The sequence below is a fragment of the Rhyacophila brunnea genome, unplaced genomic scaffold, assembly GCF_057557595.1.
Source record: "Rhyacophila brunnea isolate RB1 unplaced genomic scaffold, BYU_Rbru_1.0 scaffold_224, whole genome shotgun sequence".
Classification (NCBI taxonomy): Eukaryota; Metazoa; Arthropoda; class Insecta; order Trichoptera; family Rhyacophilidae; genus Rhyacophila; species Rhyacophila brunnea.
This window is the reverse complement of record NW_028232887.1, coordinates 64,183-82,177: the sequence shown is the minus strand read 5'-3', so window position 1 is coordinate 82,177 and position 17,995 is coordinate 64,183. Positions and strand designations below refer to the sequence as shown.

At 32.2% G+C, this 17,995-nt stretch overlaps 1 protein-coding gene across 1 annotated transcript in view; it reads right to left on the bottom strand.

The window, feature by feature from the left end:
• Positions 1 to 17,338, bottom strand: part of LOC147069881 (uncharacterized) — a 64,353-nt gene extending 47,015 nt beyond the window's left edge. Inside the window, exon 1 of the mRNA XM_085950087.1 lies at positions 17,153 to 17,338. The gene's annotated coding sequence lies outside the window, so the exon portion shown is untranslated. The remainder of the gene's footprint in view (positions 1 to 17,152) is intronic.
• Between the last annotated feature and the right edge of the window lie 657 nt (positions 17,339 to 17,995).

The following is a 17,995-nucleotide window of genomic DNA, read 5'->3' as shown; positions in this document are numbered from 1 at the left end:
GACAATTGTAGAGGAGGCCAAATCCCGCCCCGGGATGTAGTGCCGAGAAAGAAGAGAAGAGAATGATCAAATTCGTCACCTCCAACAGATGTAGGTACCTATAAAGCATCCATTATTAATTCAAGTATTAACATACATTATAGTGCGGGTGTACCGTGCAAGTGAGATACCTATATCGATAATTGAAAACTGCTGAGATAAAATAATCTACCTGTAGTCCATGCAGTACAAAGTCTTAATTCGGTCCTGCTGTAAACACACCAAAGCTTTCGTCCGTTTTACTATAATATTAAGAATCTGTGCAGTGGACGTGAATTTACTTAGGCCGTCTTTAGATAAGACGTTAGTGATAAGGATTCCTTCGCTGGGAACGGCGCACTAATTCGAGAATGGTTAGGCGTGTCACGTTGTCTGTTCATTACTTACACCTGAATATAACTAAGTACTTCAGTATACCTACCTGACGACACTAAAGCGCGGTACACGGGGATTAACTTACTAACTTACTTATAACCAGGTAAATCCGATTATAATGACTGGCGGCTAAGACATTTTTTTTCGCAAACATTTAGTTCTTGACGAATATTATTTTATAGATTTTATAGACATTACTTAAGGTAATAAAAACCTACTTAATAAATTAAATGAATAAATATGTTAAGTAAAAAGTATGTTCTAAGCTCCAATTAATTGTGGGTTTCAGCACAATTAACTGAAATCTTTTACGTATAAATACATGATATATTTTAACCATATAAGTACCTCTAGAACAGGGGGGGGCGAAACTGCGGCCCACCGGGTATTTTTTTGCAGCCCGCCATCATTAATTGTACTTCTGATTACGAATAACTTTTTTATAATTTTTTAAAAAATATTGAGAATATATTAAAATTTGAAGAATTTGTTGTTTCGTAAATGTATTATCTCAGTACGTCTTCCTTGCGTCTCATCTGATAATATAATATAACCACTATTTTCTACGTTTGAACATCGATTTCAATAGATATTGATAGTGTACCGACAAAGCTACAACTTGAGATTATTAATCTGCAGTGTGACACTGATTTAAGAGAATTGCATCGTCGTGAAGAAATCTCCAATTTTACAATGCCCTTAATTCAGACAAATTCGACCAGCTTAAAGATTATGCAAGAAAAATGTTTGTTATTTTTGGATCAACATATATATGTGAACAAACATTATCGATCATGAACCTCAATAAAAATTCTTTACCATCAAATATCTCCGATGCCCATTTACAAGCAGTTTTGAGAATATCAACTACAAAATTAACACCTGAATTTAAAAAAATGTTAAAAAATGTACTTACAACAGTTTCATTCTTCTCATATTTTTTTTTGTAATGTTTATTTTTCGTGATAATAAATAGTGTACTTATATCTAAAAATGGTATGTTACTTGCGGCCGGCCGCTCATTTTGAATTCTTGAATTTGGCCCTCCATCCAAAAAGTTTGCCCCCCCCCCCTGCTCTAGAAGGTTGTATTTAGAAATGTTTAGTTTTACGAGAAAATTATATTAGACACTTACTCAACCTGTTTAGGTACATGATCTGGTTTCAAACACGCATTGAAAAACAACATAAGCCTAACCGCTCAGTTATCGTGGGCGTTAAATATATACTTTACATTAAAGATGTTAAAAGAATAATTACAAGAATCCCACTAAAATAACTATGGAACAATGTAGGTATGTACAGGTGAAAATACATAATAATAAATAAATTACAAGATAAAAAGAACTTTTTATATACCTACCACGTTTTTGAATTTTCTGTTGAATCATATAAACTTGACTTTATAATTTTAAATTTAAACAAAAATTTGTACTTGATAGAAATAATACTGAAATGTCATTTTGACATGTCATATTGATTTCCATAGTAACGCACGTATATATTATTAATAATTTAGTTGCTAGCACCCCCTAGCAAACAATAATGGTATCGAAATAACTTTTCATACAAAACAGAATTAACTAAAAATGAATTCAATTCTACTTAAAGATGGCTAAAAGTATCGTGTTCTGATCTAGCTAGTCGGGAAGTTAGTTAAAAATCGATTGCAAGATTTGTACCGGACAAATAAGAATACGACCTAAGAAAAACGTTGTAATAAATACATAAAACACCTCAGAAACATACCCAATATAAATCTGGACCGTGTAGGATTCGAACCCACATATTTCACTGTCTAAATGAGTGCTCTTATCCTTAAAAAGCTACGCATCCGTGTATGAGTCACACGTATCAATTCTAACAAATACGTTACCCAAAATATTTAATTTTCTGCCAATGGAAAGGCAACCAGTTTGCAATTCAACAAGGTAAAGATAGTATATTTATTATTAAATTCTCAAATATTCCTACCTACAAATATCCTAACATCACGACATTTATGTATGTTAGATTAGTTTTCATGAAAATAAATAATTCTGAATTCTGGTGTTGCTTAATATTTAAACGTATTGATAATAAATGATGTTAATACCAATACCATAATTGCAGTCAGGGGATAATCATATTACAATATAGCCGTTGGAAATATTATGATTGATTAGTTGTTAAAATTCAATTAAACCCTACCTAAACCAAACCACAATAGTTTAGGTATGCTATGGCGATCCGATAAAAATACTCCACACTATTTCAGTCACACTTATTTGTTTTAGATGAACTAATAATACATATTATTACAGGTCGTGTCTATTAGTTTTTTTTAATTCATTAAGCCCTGCCTAAACCAAAGCATAATTAATAATAAATATTCTTCTATAAGTGTATAAAATACTTAAACTAAGTATGGTTTAATGACATAATTTAAGGTATTTTACAGATAAACGAATATTTTTTGACTACATATTATCTACTAGGACTTGGATTAGGCAGGGTTTGTTTAGTTGGATTTTAAAAACTATTCAAACACTATCCACTAATTAGGTATAGGTACTCTTAGTTCAATGAAAACAAATACGTTTGATTGACAATTTCGTGTGCACTATTTATGTCGGATCTTAACAGCCTATCTGCAATCTTCGCCACTGGATGATGATAATGATAACCGTTGGACATTGCCTATAATATAATAGAGAAAGTTATGGATGGCGAGCACTGCATAAGTGCATAGGACTGTATCTAATAGCTACCTACGTGGAAACAGACAACAGGCAACATCTCGCAAGTCAAAGTCCTCGTGGCAGGCACGAAGGCAAAATAGTCGAGAGGCGAGTAGTGCGTTTCCAGTTGCCACCGTAGACACGACCTCTGGCTAAATCTACCATAGCGCATCGGCGAATCCGGTTCCAGCAATAATACCCACTGCAGATGTCAGCAACCCAAAGTTTCGTAATATTATTTGGCTGGCAGACTTTTTTTTCCAGACTTTAACTTTTTTAACAAATAATTCAGTATATCGGGTATTTTCAAAATGTGTTTTCCGCTGTATTCCTCATAACCGAACTGTACCCTTTTTTTTCTCTTCATGACTTTGTAGAAGTTTTGTATAAACATAATAGGGAATCGAATCCCGAGCCAAAATTCTGATCCCGGGATTTCGGGATTACAATTTGACAATCCCGGGATCCCGGGACTGGTCCCAGGATTGGCATTTTTTCCATTGTTAATATATTTTTTTTTATATTTACAAATAACATTGATAAAATTGGTCAAAAATAAATCTAGTATAATTTATACTATTTAAGACATTTATTGTTAACATTGTATATCTACGTTCAATCTTGGAAATACATAAGTTTAATGGAGTAAATAATATTGTAATATAAATAATAATATGAATTTAATATGAGATTGCTGTTTCTGATAGTAAAGACTTAATGAATGGATTAGCGAGATTTAAAATAGTAAAGCAAACAATCATGGTGTACTTATGGCCTTTCCGCTTCATAAATCTAATTAGTCAGCCAAATATGAAACTGCCGTAAAACGTATGAGATCATGGCGGAATTACTTTGTTAAAAGTCCGAAGGATTGTTTTTTTCCAATCTTTCTCATTTTTATTAATTTAAGTGAAAAAATAAAATGAATCGGCAACTTACACATGGGTATAAATCAAACTTCATTCAAACTCAGCTTATTTCTAATGTAGTTATTTGTTATTAAAAGTATTTTTTCTGTTATATTTTCGTTTTTATTTTATTTTCCATAAAAATTGATAGAAAATCAATCCCGAAAGTTTCGGGATTATGTTTATCAATTCCGGGATTCATAGGTATCGAAAATAGCTCGGGATCCCGGGATTGGAATCCCTATACATAACCCTACAACCTACATGTTATTGTTTACGGTCATTTATAGACCATAGACAATAACGCAAACGGAAATGTAACAGTTGTCTTTCGGCCTTATCGAGGGGGGGATGACGATGATGTTTTCTTACCCCCGATGTTATATTTAAAGTTCTGAAAGTGGACACCAAATTCTGCAGACCCGGCTATATTTTTTATTCTTGAAATATTACTATCTCTCAGTCGAGTCATATCATGTTTAGCTACAGTCGCTCAACATTTTATTTCTTTATCATATCCCATATCGCAAACCCATATACCTACACTATCCCGTGCACTTTTTCGAGGTTCAGTAACATATTGTTACCATCTTTAACCAGACCTCCTAGAATACAATCGATTTAATTATAAAACCCATACTAAAAGGTGGTCTACCGCTACCTATGCGGATGGTATGGACGGCCGAGAAAAGCAAAGAGACAAAAACCCCCGGTGAATGATGAATATAAAGTGATTTTCCCCCATTGATTTGTAACCTGAGTTTTTTTCATGGCTTTGTATGGGAATGTCGCTCAATCACACCATCAAGAAAATATATTATACATAGGTACTTACTTAAATAATTATTTTAGTATATTATCTGCCCCTAAAGTTTGTGTTGGTTTTGAAACATAATATCATACATTGTAATCGGTAGCAAATTTTAATTAAATCAATCATGGATTTTGGATAGGTAATTAAATTTATAGATAGTGCTGTTTCTATGGTAAAATATCAAACTTGGTGGACGTTTTAGAAAATTAATTTATAAAGATATTCACCACACATAAAAAATATTTTGTACGACACGTGCTTCGCTCACATAGTACACTTTCTCAAGTACTCAAGTACCGACTCAAGTAGAAAGCCGATATATTCACAACGATTGGTCCTACTTTTTCCGCCCCTCCCGTTGTTGTCTATGTATGAACTACTGTCATTGCCTGTCATTGTTCTATAGAGTGATCATACTGACGCGTCTGTCGTGTTCACAAAGGGAATGGTTTGATTTGAATAGATAAGTTACATGATAAATAATACACTAGCATTAACACACATTCTACAAATGTAATGCATAGATCAATGCTACATATTTTTTGGAAATCGATATTACCACCGGTTTTTGTGTGAAGGACTAGTCTGACTTTGACAGCTGATGAATAATAGGAATGTATATTATTTATTAATTCAACACTGATAGTTAATATATTTCATTTGAGATTTTTTTATAATTCAATTTGAAACGAGAAAGGGCGAATCAATAATATGTAAGCAATCTGGGATCTGATTTTGACCACTCGTTGCTTGTGCAAAAAGTTACGCTCAAGCTTTATTAATCTAAAGGTGGCAGTGACTTGATACATTATCATACAATCCGAATCTCTTTACAAGATTGATGGATATTGTTTTAAATTCACGGAAGTACTGAAATACAATAAGTAACATTAGATACAAGTCGGTATATTATAAATTACTTATACGTATATTATTAAATTCCACAAAAGTCTACTAAACATTTTGGTTCTCGCTGTATTAACGAATTGAATAAGTTCGGCGCAAATACGTACTGAATAACTATCATAATAAAGTATTAATTTGAACGTACCTATCTATTACAATTTTTTTCATAGTGGAAAAATATGAATAGAAAAAATAACACTAATTAAGTAAGTATATTAGTTTTTTGTGTACTTTCTTCACATTTATAACTGGAATAACCATAATGAAGTATTATTGCTATTTCTTACGGTAGGTGACTTTTATAGTTTTACCAACAAGGATCCAAATATTATGATTCATCAATAAGTTATACATTTGAAACGTTTCGAAATCGTTGTGAAATCCAATCAACTGGTAACCTTTGTCTTAGTATTTTGATGAGATGTATTTTATTAGCAAGTTTTTCTTAGCTCGTATTCTTGTTTGTCCGGTGGTCGTTAATCCAGTACAAATCTTGCAATCGATTTTTAACTAACTTCCCGACTAGCTAGACATTTGAAACTTTTAGAATATATCAGAACACGATGCCAATGCATTCTTTTAATACTTTTAGCCATCTTTGAATTCATTATCAGTTAATTCTGTGTTGTATGAAAAGTTATTTCGGAAGAAATCCGTAATCAAATCCACTATTATGTGGGTTACTACGGAAATCAAAATTACATTTCAGTATTCCATATTATGTTTGTTTGTTGCAAAATAGCAAAAAAAATGATTTGTTGACAATTGCCTTATTTGTCCTAAATTATTAATACATAGAATTGTCAAGTTTATATGATTCAACAGAAAATTTAAAAACGTGGTATATAAAAAGTTCTTTTTATCTTGTAATTATTTGCAATTAAGTATAAGTATTGTATTAAATTAACTAAATAATTATAGGTATATAGATACCTATATCTCTTGCCAGCAGAAATATTTCATAATAAATATAGCTACCTTGTATTGCAATGTACCAATACTCTTTGACTAATATGAAGAAAAAATGTATCTGCCTGAGTAAATATATAAACATTTACATTTCGTATCAATTTAATACGTCTACACCTGTATTCAATCATACAGAGAGTTGCAAGTCGAACGTTTTCATAAAGTACCTAGTAGGTTGTAATGAAATTAATGGATTTCCAACTCTCGGTAAGATTGAATACAAGTAGTAATGATTTTTTTCTATAATCTAGCATTACAACTAGTTTCGAATTTCACAGTTAATTTTCTACACTTTTACAAAAATGTGTGATAAGGTGTAAGTAGGTGATACATTTTACCCAAGAGAGAAAGGAAATAGCGAAATGGAAACATACCTGTTGGAAAGAAAATACTTTAAATGAAATGGGTACGTACTTTCCATGAATTATATTATCTTTTTTACCTACTTAAGTTGTGTAATAAATATTTGTCCACAGTTCTAAAATATCGCAAGGGCCATATTCTAAGCAGCCATGTTTACTGTTAATGCTGAACGTCAGCTGAATGTAGAACTATTCAAACCTTAGACTATAGATACATCTAGATTCTAGACGCCACCCATTGCATTGCTAAATGAAGCTGCGTGCCGTGCATTTTGTTTGTGGGCGAGCGAACGCATTCGTACACAAATGTTTGAGACCATAGACCATTTCGCTAGTGCTCACCCAAAGTGCTCGCACTAGACGCTCAGAATTAAAATATTATGTTCTATTTTTTTACGTCATATAGTATTTTTAAGCGGTCAAAATTCAACCATTAGGTAAAGATATCCATAATTTAAGTTGTTTTAAAGAAACACTAGGTCACTGATATTTAAATATATAATAATACCTATATACAAATAAATTATCATGAACATGTATCAACTTACTATGGAACGTAATATCATCTTCTTGCTAATCAGTACGGTTACCACATTTTAATACAACACACAGAACCATCTTTTCTACTTAATTAACTAATAATATTTACCACTGACCTTATGTTTAACACAAAAGATATCAATTTTAGCAACACGCGCTAGCAAATTATGCAACAAACTAAGATTTGGCGGCGACACCACAGCAAATCATCTCACACATCTGTAAACCTTTTATCTTACTCTAGCGCGTGTCGCAGAGATTATAAGGGTGCCGAATACTTTCTCACTCGCACTTATGCATCGTTTTTGTTCAAACAATATACTTCAATTATTTATTAAGTGTATAGACCTATGGAAAAGGGTAGAAGTGGGCTGTTAATATCTGCCATAAATAGTTTACATTAAACTATCTCAGTCATATGTATTTGTTTTCATTGAAATAAGACTATAATTTGATGTTGTTAGTTAGTTTTTTTTTAATTCAATTGAACCCTGCTAAACCAAGCCATAATACTCGTAGATAATAAAAAAATACTCGTCTATCTATAAAATATCTAAAATTATGCAATTAAATCATACATAACGTTGGATATTTTATAGATATAATAATATTTTTATCTATTATAGTTTGGTTTGGGCAGGGCTTAATAAATTTAAAAAAATGAACCAACAATATGTGTAATATGTATATATTCTTAATCCAACGAAAACAAATAAGTATGGATGAAAAAGTGTGCAAAACAATTTTGTTTATTCAAATATATCAATACTATTACGGTTTGGTTTAAGCAGGGTTTAATTGTTTTTTTTTTAAACTAACCAACACTATAAGTATGTCGATTGTAGTCTTAGTTCAATAAAAACAAATTCGTATGACTAACAATGTGTATAGTGCACTCTTTATGGCGGATCTTAACACCCTACCTCCACCCTTCGCTACTGGTATAGACAAATGTATATATCATATTTTAGTAAGACTATTGATGCATAAATGTGTATATATAAATAATAAATAACTTAAATAGGATGTTTCAAAAACCTGTAAAATATTGCAAAAGTGAGTTAGAATAGTTCTGCATTCTGCTTGTCTTGATAATGGCATGACAATCGAAATCTTAGCTAAGTGTTGATACAGAAACTAAATCTCTAAAATGCAATTATTAAATTAAGTATCAACTAAATTCTTAACCTAACTAGTCTCTATTTAAATTTCTGAGTATGTACCTACCACGTAAACGGCAGTTCAATTAACCACCTAATTAATTAATCCCATGTACATATTATTTAGAGTTTTTTATATAAGTTCATCACACTGTTTAACGTTCGGTTATAGGGTTATACTATAATAATATTAATAATATAACAGTAGGTAAGTATATATTTTTAAACTAATAAAAATTGTATGACCCTATAAAGATGTCAAAACTTGGCTATATTATTATGTTATGTACCTATTACTTAGATACATTTTAGGAAATTAATACTATCGACAGATAGTAGATACTTGATGGATTTTGAATTAAAATTATAATTGATTTATGTTTTGTACCATTCCATTTGTATCGATGCATTTATTTTCGGTGAGTGTGCATAGTAACTGAAGATACCTAAACGGTCGCAAATAACTTAGGGCCGTATGTATGAGATTACCAAATTCTTTATAAGTTATTTAACGGATGTTCCACCATATAGCGTATAGCACTGTGTGTGACGTAAGCAATCTGACGTCACACGTCATTCAAAATGGCTGCTTCATCTGTCACTTTCAAATGTCATTTTAATAATGTATTCATTACAACAAACGTTTCCTTGAGGCCGTCGTTCATCTTGTAGACTCTGTAAAACATTTGCGAACTTTAAAAACAGTTCCTAGTCGTGCTGTTTACAAAATACGTATAATTTTCATCCATAGTCTATAATCTAGATAGTCGGTAACTGATACAATGCCTCGTATTTCGCTTATTTATCTAGTTAATTATTGTAAGATAACTGTAATAAACAAGGCACAACTATCAAATACACTGGTAACATCAATAGTGTCATACGGTGATTGGTATAAATGATAATATTATACAGAGATCATTACATATTATTATCTAAATCCATTTGCATTTCTGTCATTTATTCTTATTCTGTTTTGACATCTCTTAATAGAAGTTTTAGATTCGGATTTTGTTTAGAATGTAATGTAATGATCTCTGTATAATATTATACAGATACAGCAGTGCCCTTCATATGAAATCACTATGGGTTGCCTCGTCTCGTGCCATTCAATTAAAATGGTACCGTATGGTCTGGAAAAGTATTAAACATTTAATTACCTAACGATGATGATACAATGTTTGTACCGAAAAGAAACAGAAAGTAAGTAACTACTTCTTATTCTTTCCGAATCTCGAAACAAATTTCAAGGCAATCCAGAATATAACTTGTAAAAATGTCAACGATAATATTTTTATTTTGTAAGCGTTTATTGGGACCACATTATTGTTTTACTTTCGCTGATAAATGAAAATCTGGGTAGAAGACAGACGTAAGTGCTAAACGATAGTTTTGGGAAAAACGCATTGAAACATTTCGATGATATTATTAAACCAAGACCTATGTTTACATTAAATACTACAATCGACGGATTTAGTCGTAAGACCTAAATAATTTTTAGCGACATGATAAATAGGGAATCGTGAATTCTAAAAACGTTATCACAGCAGAACGCTTGGATTTTATTTAGCTATAAGAAAACCTTCTTTTTTTTAAATAGATTTGAAGCCAAATCGTATGAAAATGACGGCAAAGAGTAAATCTACGGCCCTGGGCAACTAGTTTTTATACAGCCCTGATAAAATACTAAGTACCTAACTTACTTTTTTGCGTCGGTACAGAAGTGGCAATTACATCAAACCGAAATTGCCTTCAATCATTGTTATATAGAAATCCGTTCAGAAAAACATCTAATATTTTTGATTTAACCATAAAACAATTTGTACAAGATACCTAAGTACCGCTCACTGAGAGATTTAGAGACGTGAATTAAGGACGGAATTGTATAAAATCTGTTCCTATTGCACTTAGTAACTTAATGACTTGTTTGAACTGTTTCGAGGCCCTCTTTTGAAATCTTTTAACGTATTGATTGCGTCAAATAAAATCGCCGCTGTACCTACTTATTATTATAATATCGTTCGACAGAGTTTAAGTAAATAATCGACAATTTTATTGTTGGGTTGTTTCGAGGCCCCCTTTTGAAATCTTTTAACGTATTGATTGCGTCAAATAAATTCGCCGCTGTACCTACTTAGTATTATAATATCGTTCGATAGAGCTTAAGTAAATAATCGACAATTTTATTGTTGGGTGTGTAAAGTAAGCGCCGTTCCTTTTCGTGAAATCGGTAAAGTTATCGCTCCGTCTCGTGGAATAAATAATTTGACCGTCTGAGCTAGATAGGCCATATAACAAAAATCTAACAAACTTATTTTTATGAAATACACATAACATTTGATAACTATGTTAATATCTTCAGAAAATTTCCGAACGCTCCGGTTCGTAAACTTTTCCATTTCGAGCGCTGATTAATACAAGTGAATAGCATTTGATCTAATTTTACGAGAGGTTATCAGGCAAAGAGGCATATCAGTGTGAGTGACGTCCCTAGACAAAATGCCGCCCCTAGGCATTGCCAAAATGCCGCCATATTTCCTTCATCACATCCTTTCATGACTGCAATATCTAAGAAATGTGTTGTATGGATACATTACTAACAAGATACAGGTATACGACTAAATCTAATTGAAATGCCATCTCTGATTCTATAGACAATATTGCGAGTCTACGATTTTAGATAGGTACATTTAAAAATACACCTGACAACTTCCAAAACTCACTAGTGACTGGCAAATATATTTGGATAAATTTTAAATTAGGTATGCACGTGTCATTCCTGTTCACCAAGAACGTGACGTTCAAGGACAACGGAAGTAAACTAGACATCGCGAACCCGAAAAATAAAGTCCTGTTAAAACTTTTATTGTAGGTACTTAATTAATAGATATATTTTATTTCCAACCAGTGAGCTGAATTTTTTAATGGAAAGATATTTCCTAAGTTTATGTAGCTTTCTATGTATACCTAATGATTCTCCTCGATTTGACGCCCTTAGTTATAAAACGTAATTATACTCTACTTATGGCTAAGTGAAAACAAACACTAATTAGTATCGTTATTCGCCATAAAATCGTTTTAAAATAATGAAATACGCGTCTCGTCTCCCTTGGGATAAATGGCCGATTCATCAAAATTAACATTTTTTTAATATTTATTCAAGAGCGTGGGTTAAGTCTGACATTTCGAGAAAGGATTTTTTCAACATTTTAATCGGCTTTGCAACGTTAAATCGGCAGGATTAAATTGTGCAAACCATCACGGGTCTGATATAAACTTGTTTTTACTGCTTGAAATATCCACTCAAGTACGTACTCGATTACTTGCTAAGCGATCTATCAAGTTTTAAATACTCGCAGAATAACTCTATCTCTGAAAGTATCTAACTATTTACTATATCAGCATTTTCATAATATTAACACATTTTAATTTACATATATAAGTATACAGCCTCCACTGTACAATGGCGGATTGTTGGAGAAAATACAGTTACCTATTAGAAATGTTTATGGTAGGAATACAAGAATATCATTAATTATTGTTATACCTACCGATAATAAAAATACATCATTAGACAGTGACATCCCGTGGTTGGTAGCTAGGTCATGCGATGCATAGGGACGGTACATTATAAAGAGCGACGAATGAAGGAATAGATACAAATATTATTAATTTAAACAAAACGTAATTACATATTTTTTATCGTACTAATTTTACTATTATTAAATATAACTGGACCGGTTTCGCCAACTTCAGAGGGATATTTTCAATTGAAAGAATATACAGCAAAAAAAAATTTAATTAAGCTAAACAAATTCAAAAATAGACAAAAACATTCACGAATATGAAATAGCCTCTCGAACGATATTATGGCAAATAATGTGATTACTAATTAATGGTTATGTGCTCCAATGATACGTATTTATCGAATTAAGACGCTTTATAATATTATAATTCAGAATGTTATATTATTTAATAAGTAAAATAAGTCAATATTTTTATGACAATACAATGATTGTTTTAAATTTTCTTTGGATTCTGTTAAATTTACAATTAAATAATTACAATATAAAAAGAACTTTTTATATACAACGTTTTTAAATTTTTTGTTGAATCATATAAACTTGACTTGACTAGCTTAAACGATCAAAAAAATTGTACTTGATAGAAATAATACTGAAATGTCATATTGATTTCCATAGTAACGCACGTATATATTAATAATTTAGTTGCTAGGACCCCAGACCCCTAGCAACTAATAATGGTGTCGAAATAACTTTTCATAAAAAACAGAATTAAATGAAAATTAATTCAATTCTACTTAAAGATGGCTAAAAGTATTAAAAAAATACATTGCCATCGTGTTCTGATATATTCTAAAAGTTTCAAATGTCTAGCTAGTCGGGAAGTTAGTTAAAAATCGATTGCAAGATTTATACCGGACAAAGAACCACCGGACAAATAAGAATACGAGCTAAGAAAAACGTTGTAAAAATAGGTTTATTTAGGTGGAACGGCAATTTTGAGCTGGTACCCAGGCGGCAGCCACCCTTGGCGCGTCGCTGAGAATATGTCCTATGTTTTGGCTGTATTTAATTACTTTGAAATACACGAAGACAGGTCTCATCTACACATTAATTAATAATCCTTTCGTACTTCCGTAACAGTGTGTAACCAAAACAGATCAACATTATTTATATATGAGGTGCAGTAGCGAATGGTGGAGGTTGGCTGTTAAGATCCGACATAAATAGTACCCACTAAACTTTGTCGGTCAAACGTTTTTGTTTTCAATGAACTTAGACCTCTAAGTATACGTAGATAATGTTAGTTTTTTTTAATTCAATTAAACCCTGCCTAATCCAAGACATTTTTTTTTCGACCATGTCCGATCCTAATAGGATCATATGGGCCTCCACAGAGTAGAGGTTTGTATTAACAGATTTTGTTTTTTACGAGAAATGGATGTCACCCACTTGCTCAACCTATTAGGTCCATACCCTGGACACACACAATGAAAAACAATATTATGTGTATAGGTAAATCATTATACAGTGGCACCATAGGCGTTTCGCGTTTCGTTATTGGAATTGTTTGCTGCAGTGCCTGATTTAATGCTAACAAACAACACCACTACAACTGCAAGTCGCTTTTTCCGTACCCATGGTGCCACTGTAGAGTGATTTACCTATACTTGCCAGGCCCAGGATTCGAACCTGAGACCCACGGCGTGATAGTCCAAGGCTACTGGATAATAATCAAAACATATTCTTTTATGTATCTATAGAATATCTTTAATTATCAGGCATGGCTTAATAAAAAAAAAAAACCAACACCATCTGTAATATTATGTATTCTTAATTTAACGAAAACAAATAAATATGACTGTAAAGTGTGCAGTATTTTTGTCAGATCGCCCATGCCCCATAGCATACCTAAACCATTATGGTTTTGTTTAGGCAGGGTTTAATTGAATTTTAAAAACTAACCAGCACCATTTGCAAATTGTATTCTTAGATCAATGAAAACAAATAAGTATGACTGACAAAATGTACTATGCATGATTTATGTCAAATCCCAACAGCCAACCTCAGCCCCCTGCCACTAATGAGTGGTGTAGAAACAAACTACGGACTAATTAATTAACAACTTATAAACGCAAATACGTAATTTAATGGGTTGTTATTATAGTGCGGCAAAATTCTTATATTATGTTTATGTACCTATTCAGAACATGAAATTAATTAGCAGATATCCTAGATCAGGTAGTATGTACTTACCTATGTGTATATATATTTATATTTATAATACCTATATATATACCTATATGTATTTATATTTACGTTATTTTCCATCATGTTTATGAATTTATGACAGGAAATGAAACCAGTAAAGTGCCTACTAGGTAATAATATCTACCAGCTAATATAAATTAAGTATGTAGGTACAGACAGCGTAATATTATTAAGTAAGTAGGTGTTTACGACACCACATTTTATTGAATTACGTTTCAATTGAGTTATTGATTTATATCGTCCGTAGAAAGTTGTTATCCGGTAAACAGTGTCCAGGTAAACTACCCTAAGTAATAAAATAATTGTTAATAAATCGAAAGCCTCGTTAGTGACAGCATACTACTTAATTAGGCAGGTGCTTAACAATTTTACAACGGTGCATTTTATGTTGGTATTATAATTACAGTAATATTATTTACACCATTTCCTTTCTTGACGGAGCATTTTAGCACCACACTTTTAAGAGATTAATATTATTATAAGAGTCATCACTACCAAAGTAATGTCAAATAAGTACGGGGATAAATTTGTGGAATCGAACGTCCGAGGTACTGGCTGATTTTGAGACTCCCCACGATAAAAAATAATACTTAAATCCTTAAATGAAAACCATAAATTGGTACTATGTTTTTTTATAATCACAACCTGTAACTAAAAATTATTGTAGAAGATGACTGAGATTTTTTGTCGCTTTGATCTGCGCGAGTACCTAGTTATACGTATTGGTCTGTTGCAGGGATTTTTTTCTATTATATACCTACTCGATTTGTTAAAAATACGCATACTTAATTTTAAAATTTTGATAAAATATAATAATAAGTGTATGACTGGTTTGAACTGTTTCGAGGCCCCATTTTAAATATTATGTCGATTGCGTCATCCATGTCAAAGAAAATCTACGTTAGTCAAACATTGTTTACACCTAAACATAATCTTACAGTGGGCAGTCAACACTGGGGAGCAAATAAAGATAATGCATTGATTGATCTCGCGATCAAAGGGCTAGATTCTTATGCCGGGTCCACATTGGCAATATGTCGCCGGAAACCTCGTTAAATTTTACGATAAGTATGATAATTATCGTAAAATTTAGCGAGGTTGCCGGCGACATGTTGCCAGTGTGGACCCGGCATTATAATGTCAGTAAAAGACAAGTTATTTTTTCGTTTAATTATTGAATTCAGTGCTCGTGTATGTCTATGTTTCAAATTCTTTTCTGCCTCCCGTATTTTCTTATCTACTGAATAGGCAGTTGGATATGAATACAACAATATGATGAATAATGATCGCTAAAAAACGCCTCTCGGGTTAACCCACATAATACGAAGATGCATAAAAGTAGTGGCATGTAAAAATACACGTCGGGCATAACGTGTAAAGACAATACATGAAACAAGTGTACATAATATAAGAAGGTAACCAAGGGACGTCATCTAGCTATGATTAAATCTAGACTAGTAGAATCTTATATTATACAAGACACTCGTGGCTGGCAGAATAATAAAATTACAGGGAATGGGACGACTGGACTCCGGACAATTGGACGCCGTACTGTCGTAGACACGTATACAGAACGTAGACGAGGTATTTCAATCAGTTTCTATGTACTACTTAGTAGTTTTAATTCATTTTACTCTTAACGTAATGTATTCTTTATTGCGGATTGAGAATTAGGTACCATGCCTAAGGCTTTATATAAAATAAAAAACTCTTTTTTCGTTGGAACTTAAACATATTCACGATTAAATCATTATTTACGTCTGCATATTTCACATTCTCACCAACTATTAAATCATAATATAATCATTTAGGTAAATATATACATATAATAATATTAAATATTTTTTTAAAGTACCTATAAGTACCTAACGTCTATTTATTTTCGAATTCCGTGGTGTCCAGTTATCCCGGTGCCAAATCGTCCTAGACCCAAATTACATTGGCTAAAATAATGATAGTGTGCGCCTAGTTTTATTTATATTAGTTTCTGATTATATTTTTATATGTTGACTTTGTCATTCATGGTTTGGTTATAATATTAAAATGTATTTAAACAACAAACAATGAAGTAATTCACAAGTCAAAACTTACATAAATGTAGGTAATGGTAAAAGTATTAATAATTAATAGTTATTTTATAACTACGTTCATCACAAAAGTAGGTAATCAAAGCAAATGTATATTATGCATTGCTAAATTATAATTTATATTGACGTGTCTGAGACCATACTATTTATTATGCATGTAGATATTATTAAAAAAAACACAACACATGAATAAGTTGCTATAATATCTACAAAGTATCACCTCGCCTCAAACTATGAAGGCTCACAGGTAAATCTTTGATTTTAAAATCATATGATGCAGGTAGGTGATTAAAAACTCTCAGATGATGCACTGTCAAAATCTTGAGAAGTTGAAAAGGAAAATGAATTAAGTTATAGAATGCGATTGCAACAATTATGAATAATAATGTTATTTGTTGGTGTAAAGTTCCAACAGGGCAGCACAAAATCAGAAATCAAACCTACGGCAAGACGAAACAAGAAAAGTTGAAACACATACACTAGCGCAAGCCTGGCAAGCACCGAAGGAGTATCCAATAAAAACACAGGTACACACACACTATCACATAAATCACGCTCTTTCCTTTGACATAATATCACAATCAGGTTATTGGTCTCCTGTTTCTTCCAAAGTCCGGCTAATTCAGGTGTTATATTGAAACGCCATCATCCTACCTGTGCGAATGACACATACACACGAGAGCGCAAGTTGTTATCTCATCGCGGGCGCTCTTTTACCGGCGGTTAAAAGTCGACTGATGCAGTTTTGAAGTTTTGTTTTGTAAAATCGCCGCTCTGGCGGCTGCCACCTGTAACTAATCAAGTATGGAGAACGAAGCAGCGACGCCGATCGCCGGGTTGGTTGATCTTGGCTACGTCGGCGGACTTCGTATGGGCTCGTGCATGTTACCTGTGAAGACCGTATTACGCGCCGGAATCGCGGCACAGGTAAAAACATAGGTGAGGCACAGGTGAATCATAATATCATAACACACAATGGCCGTGTAGATAGATACCTACCTACAATCAACTCAAAATCCAAATATTTACTTATAAAATACAAATGAACATGCAGAAAGTTGAAATAAAACAAGTATTGTATTAGGTAACTTCGAAATTTCGTGATTTTTTTTCAATTTATTTATTTATTCATTCAGTAGGTACAATATCGATGGTGCAGATCACAAACCTTCTTAGTCAAAAAATACGATTTTACTGCGGAAGGTTAAAAATGATTTGTTTGCAGCATAAAACGATGAATATGACATAGGAGTTATAATTAAAATATCAATAAACTGGGCTATATTTCTCTTTGACATAGGAGGTAAAGTTCAACAGATCC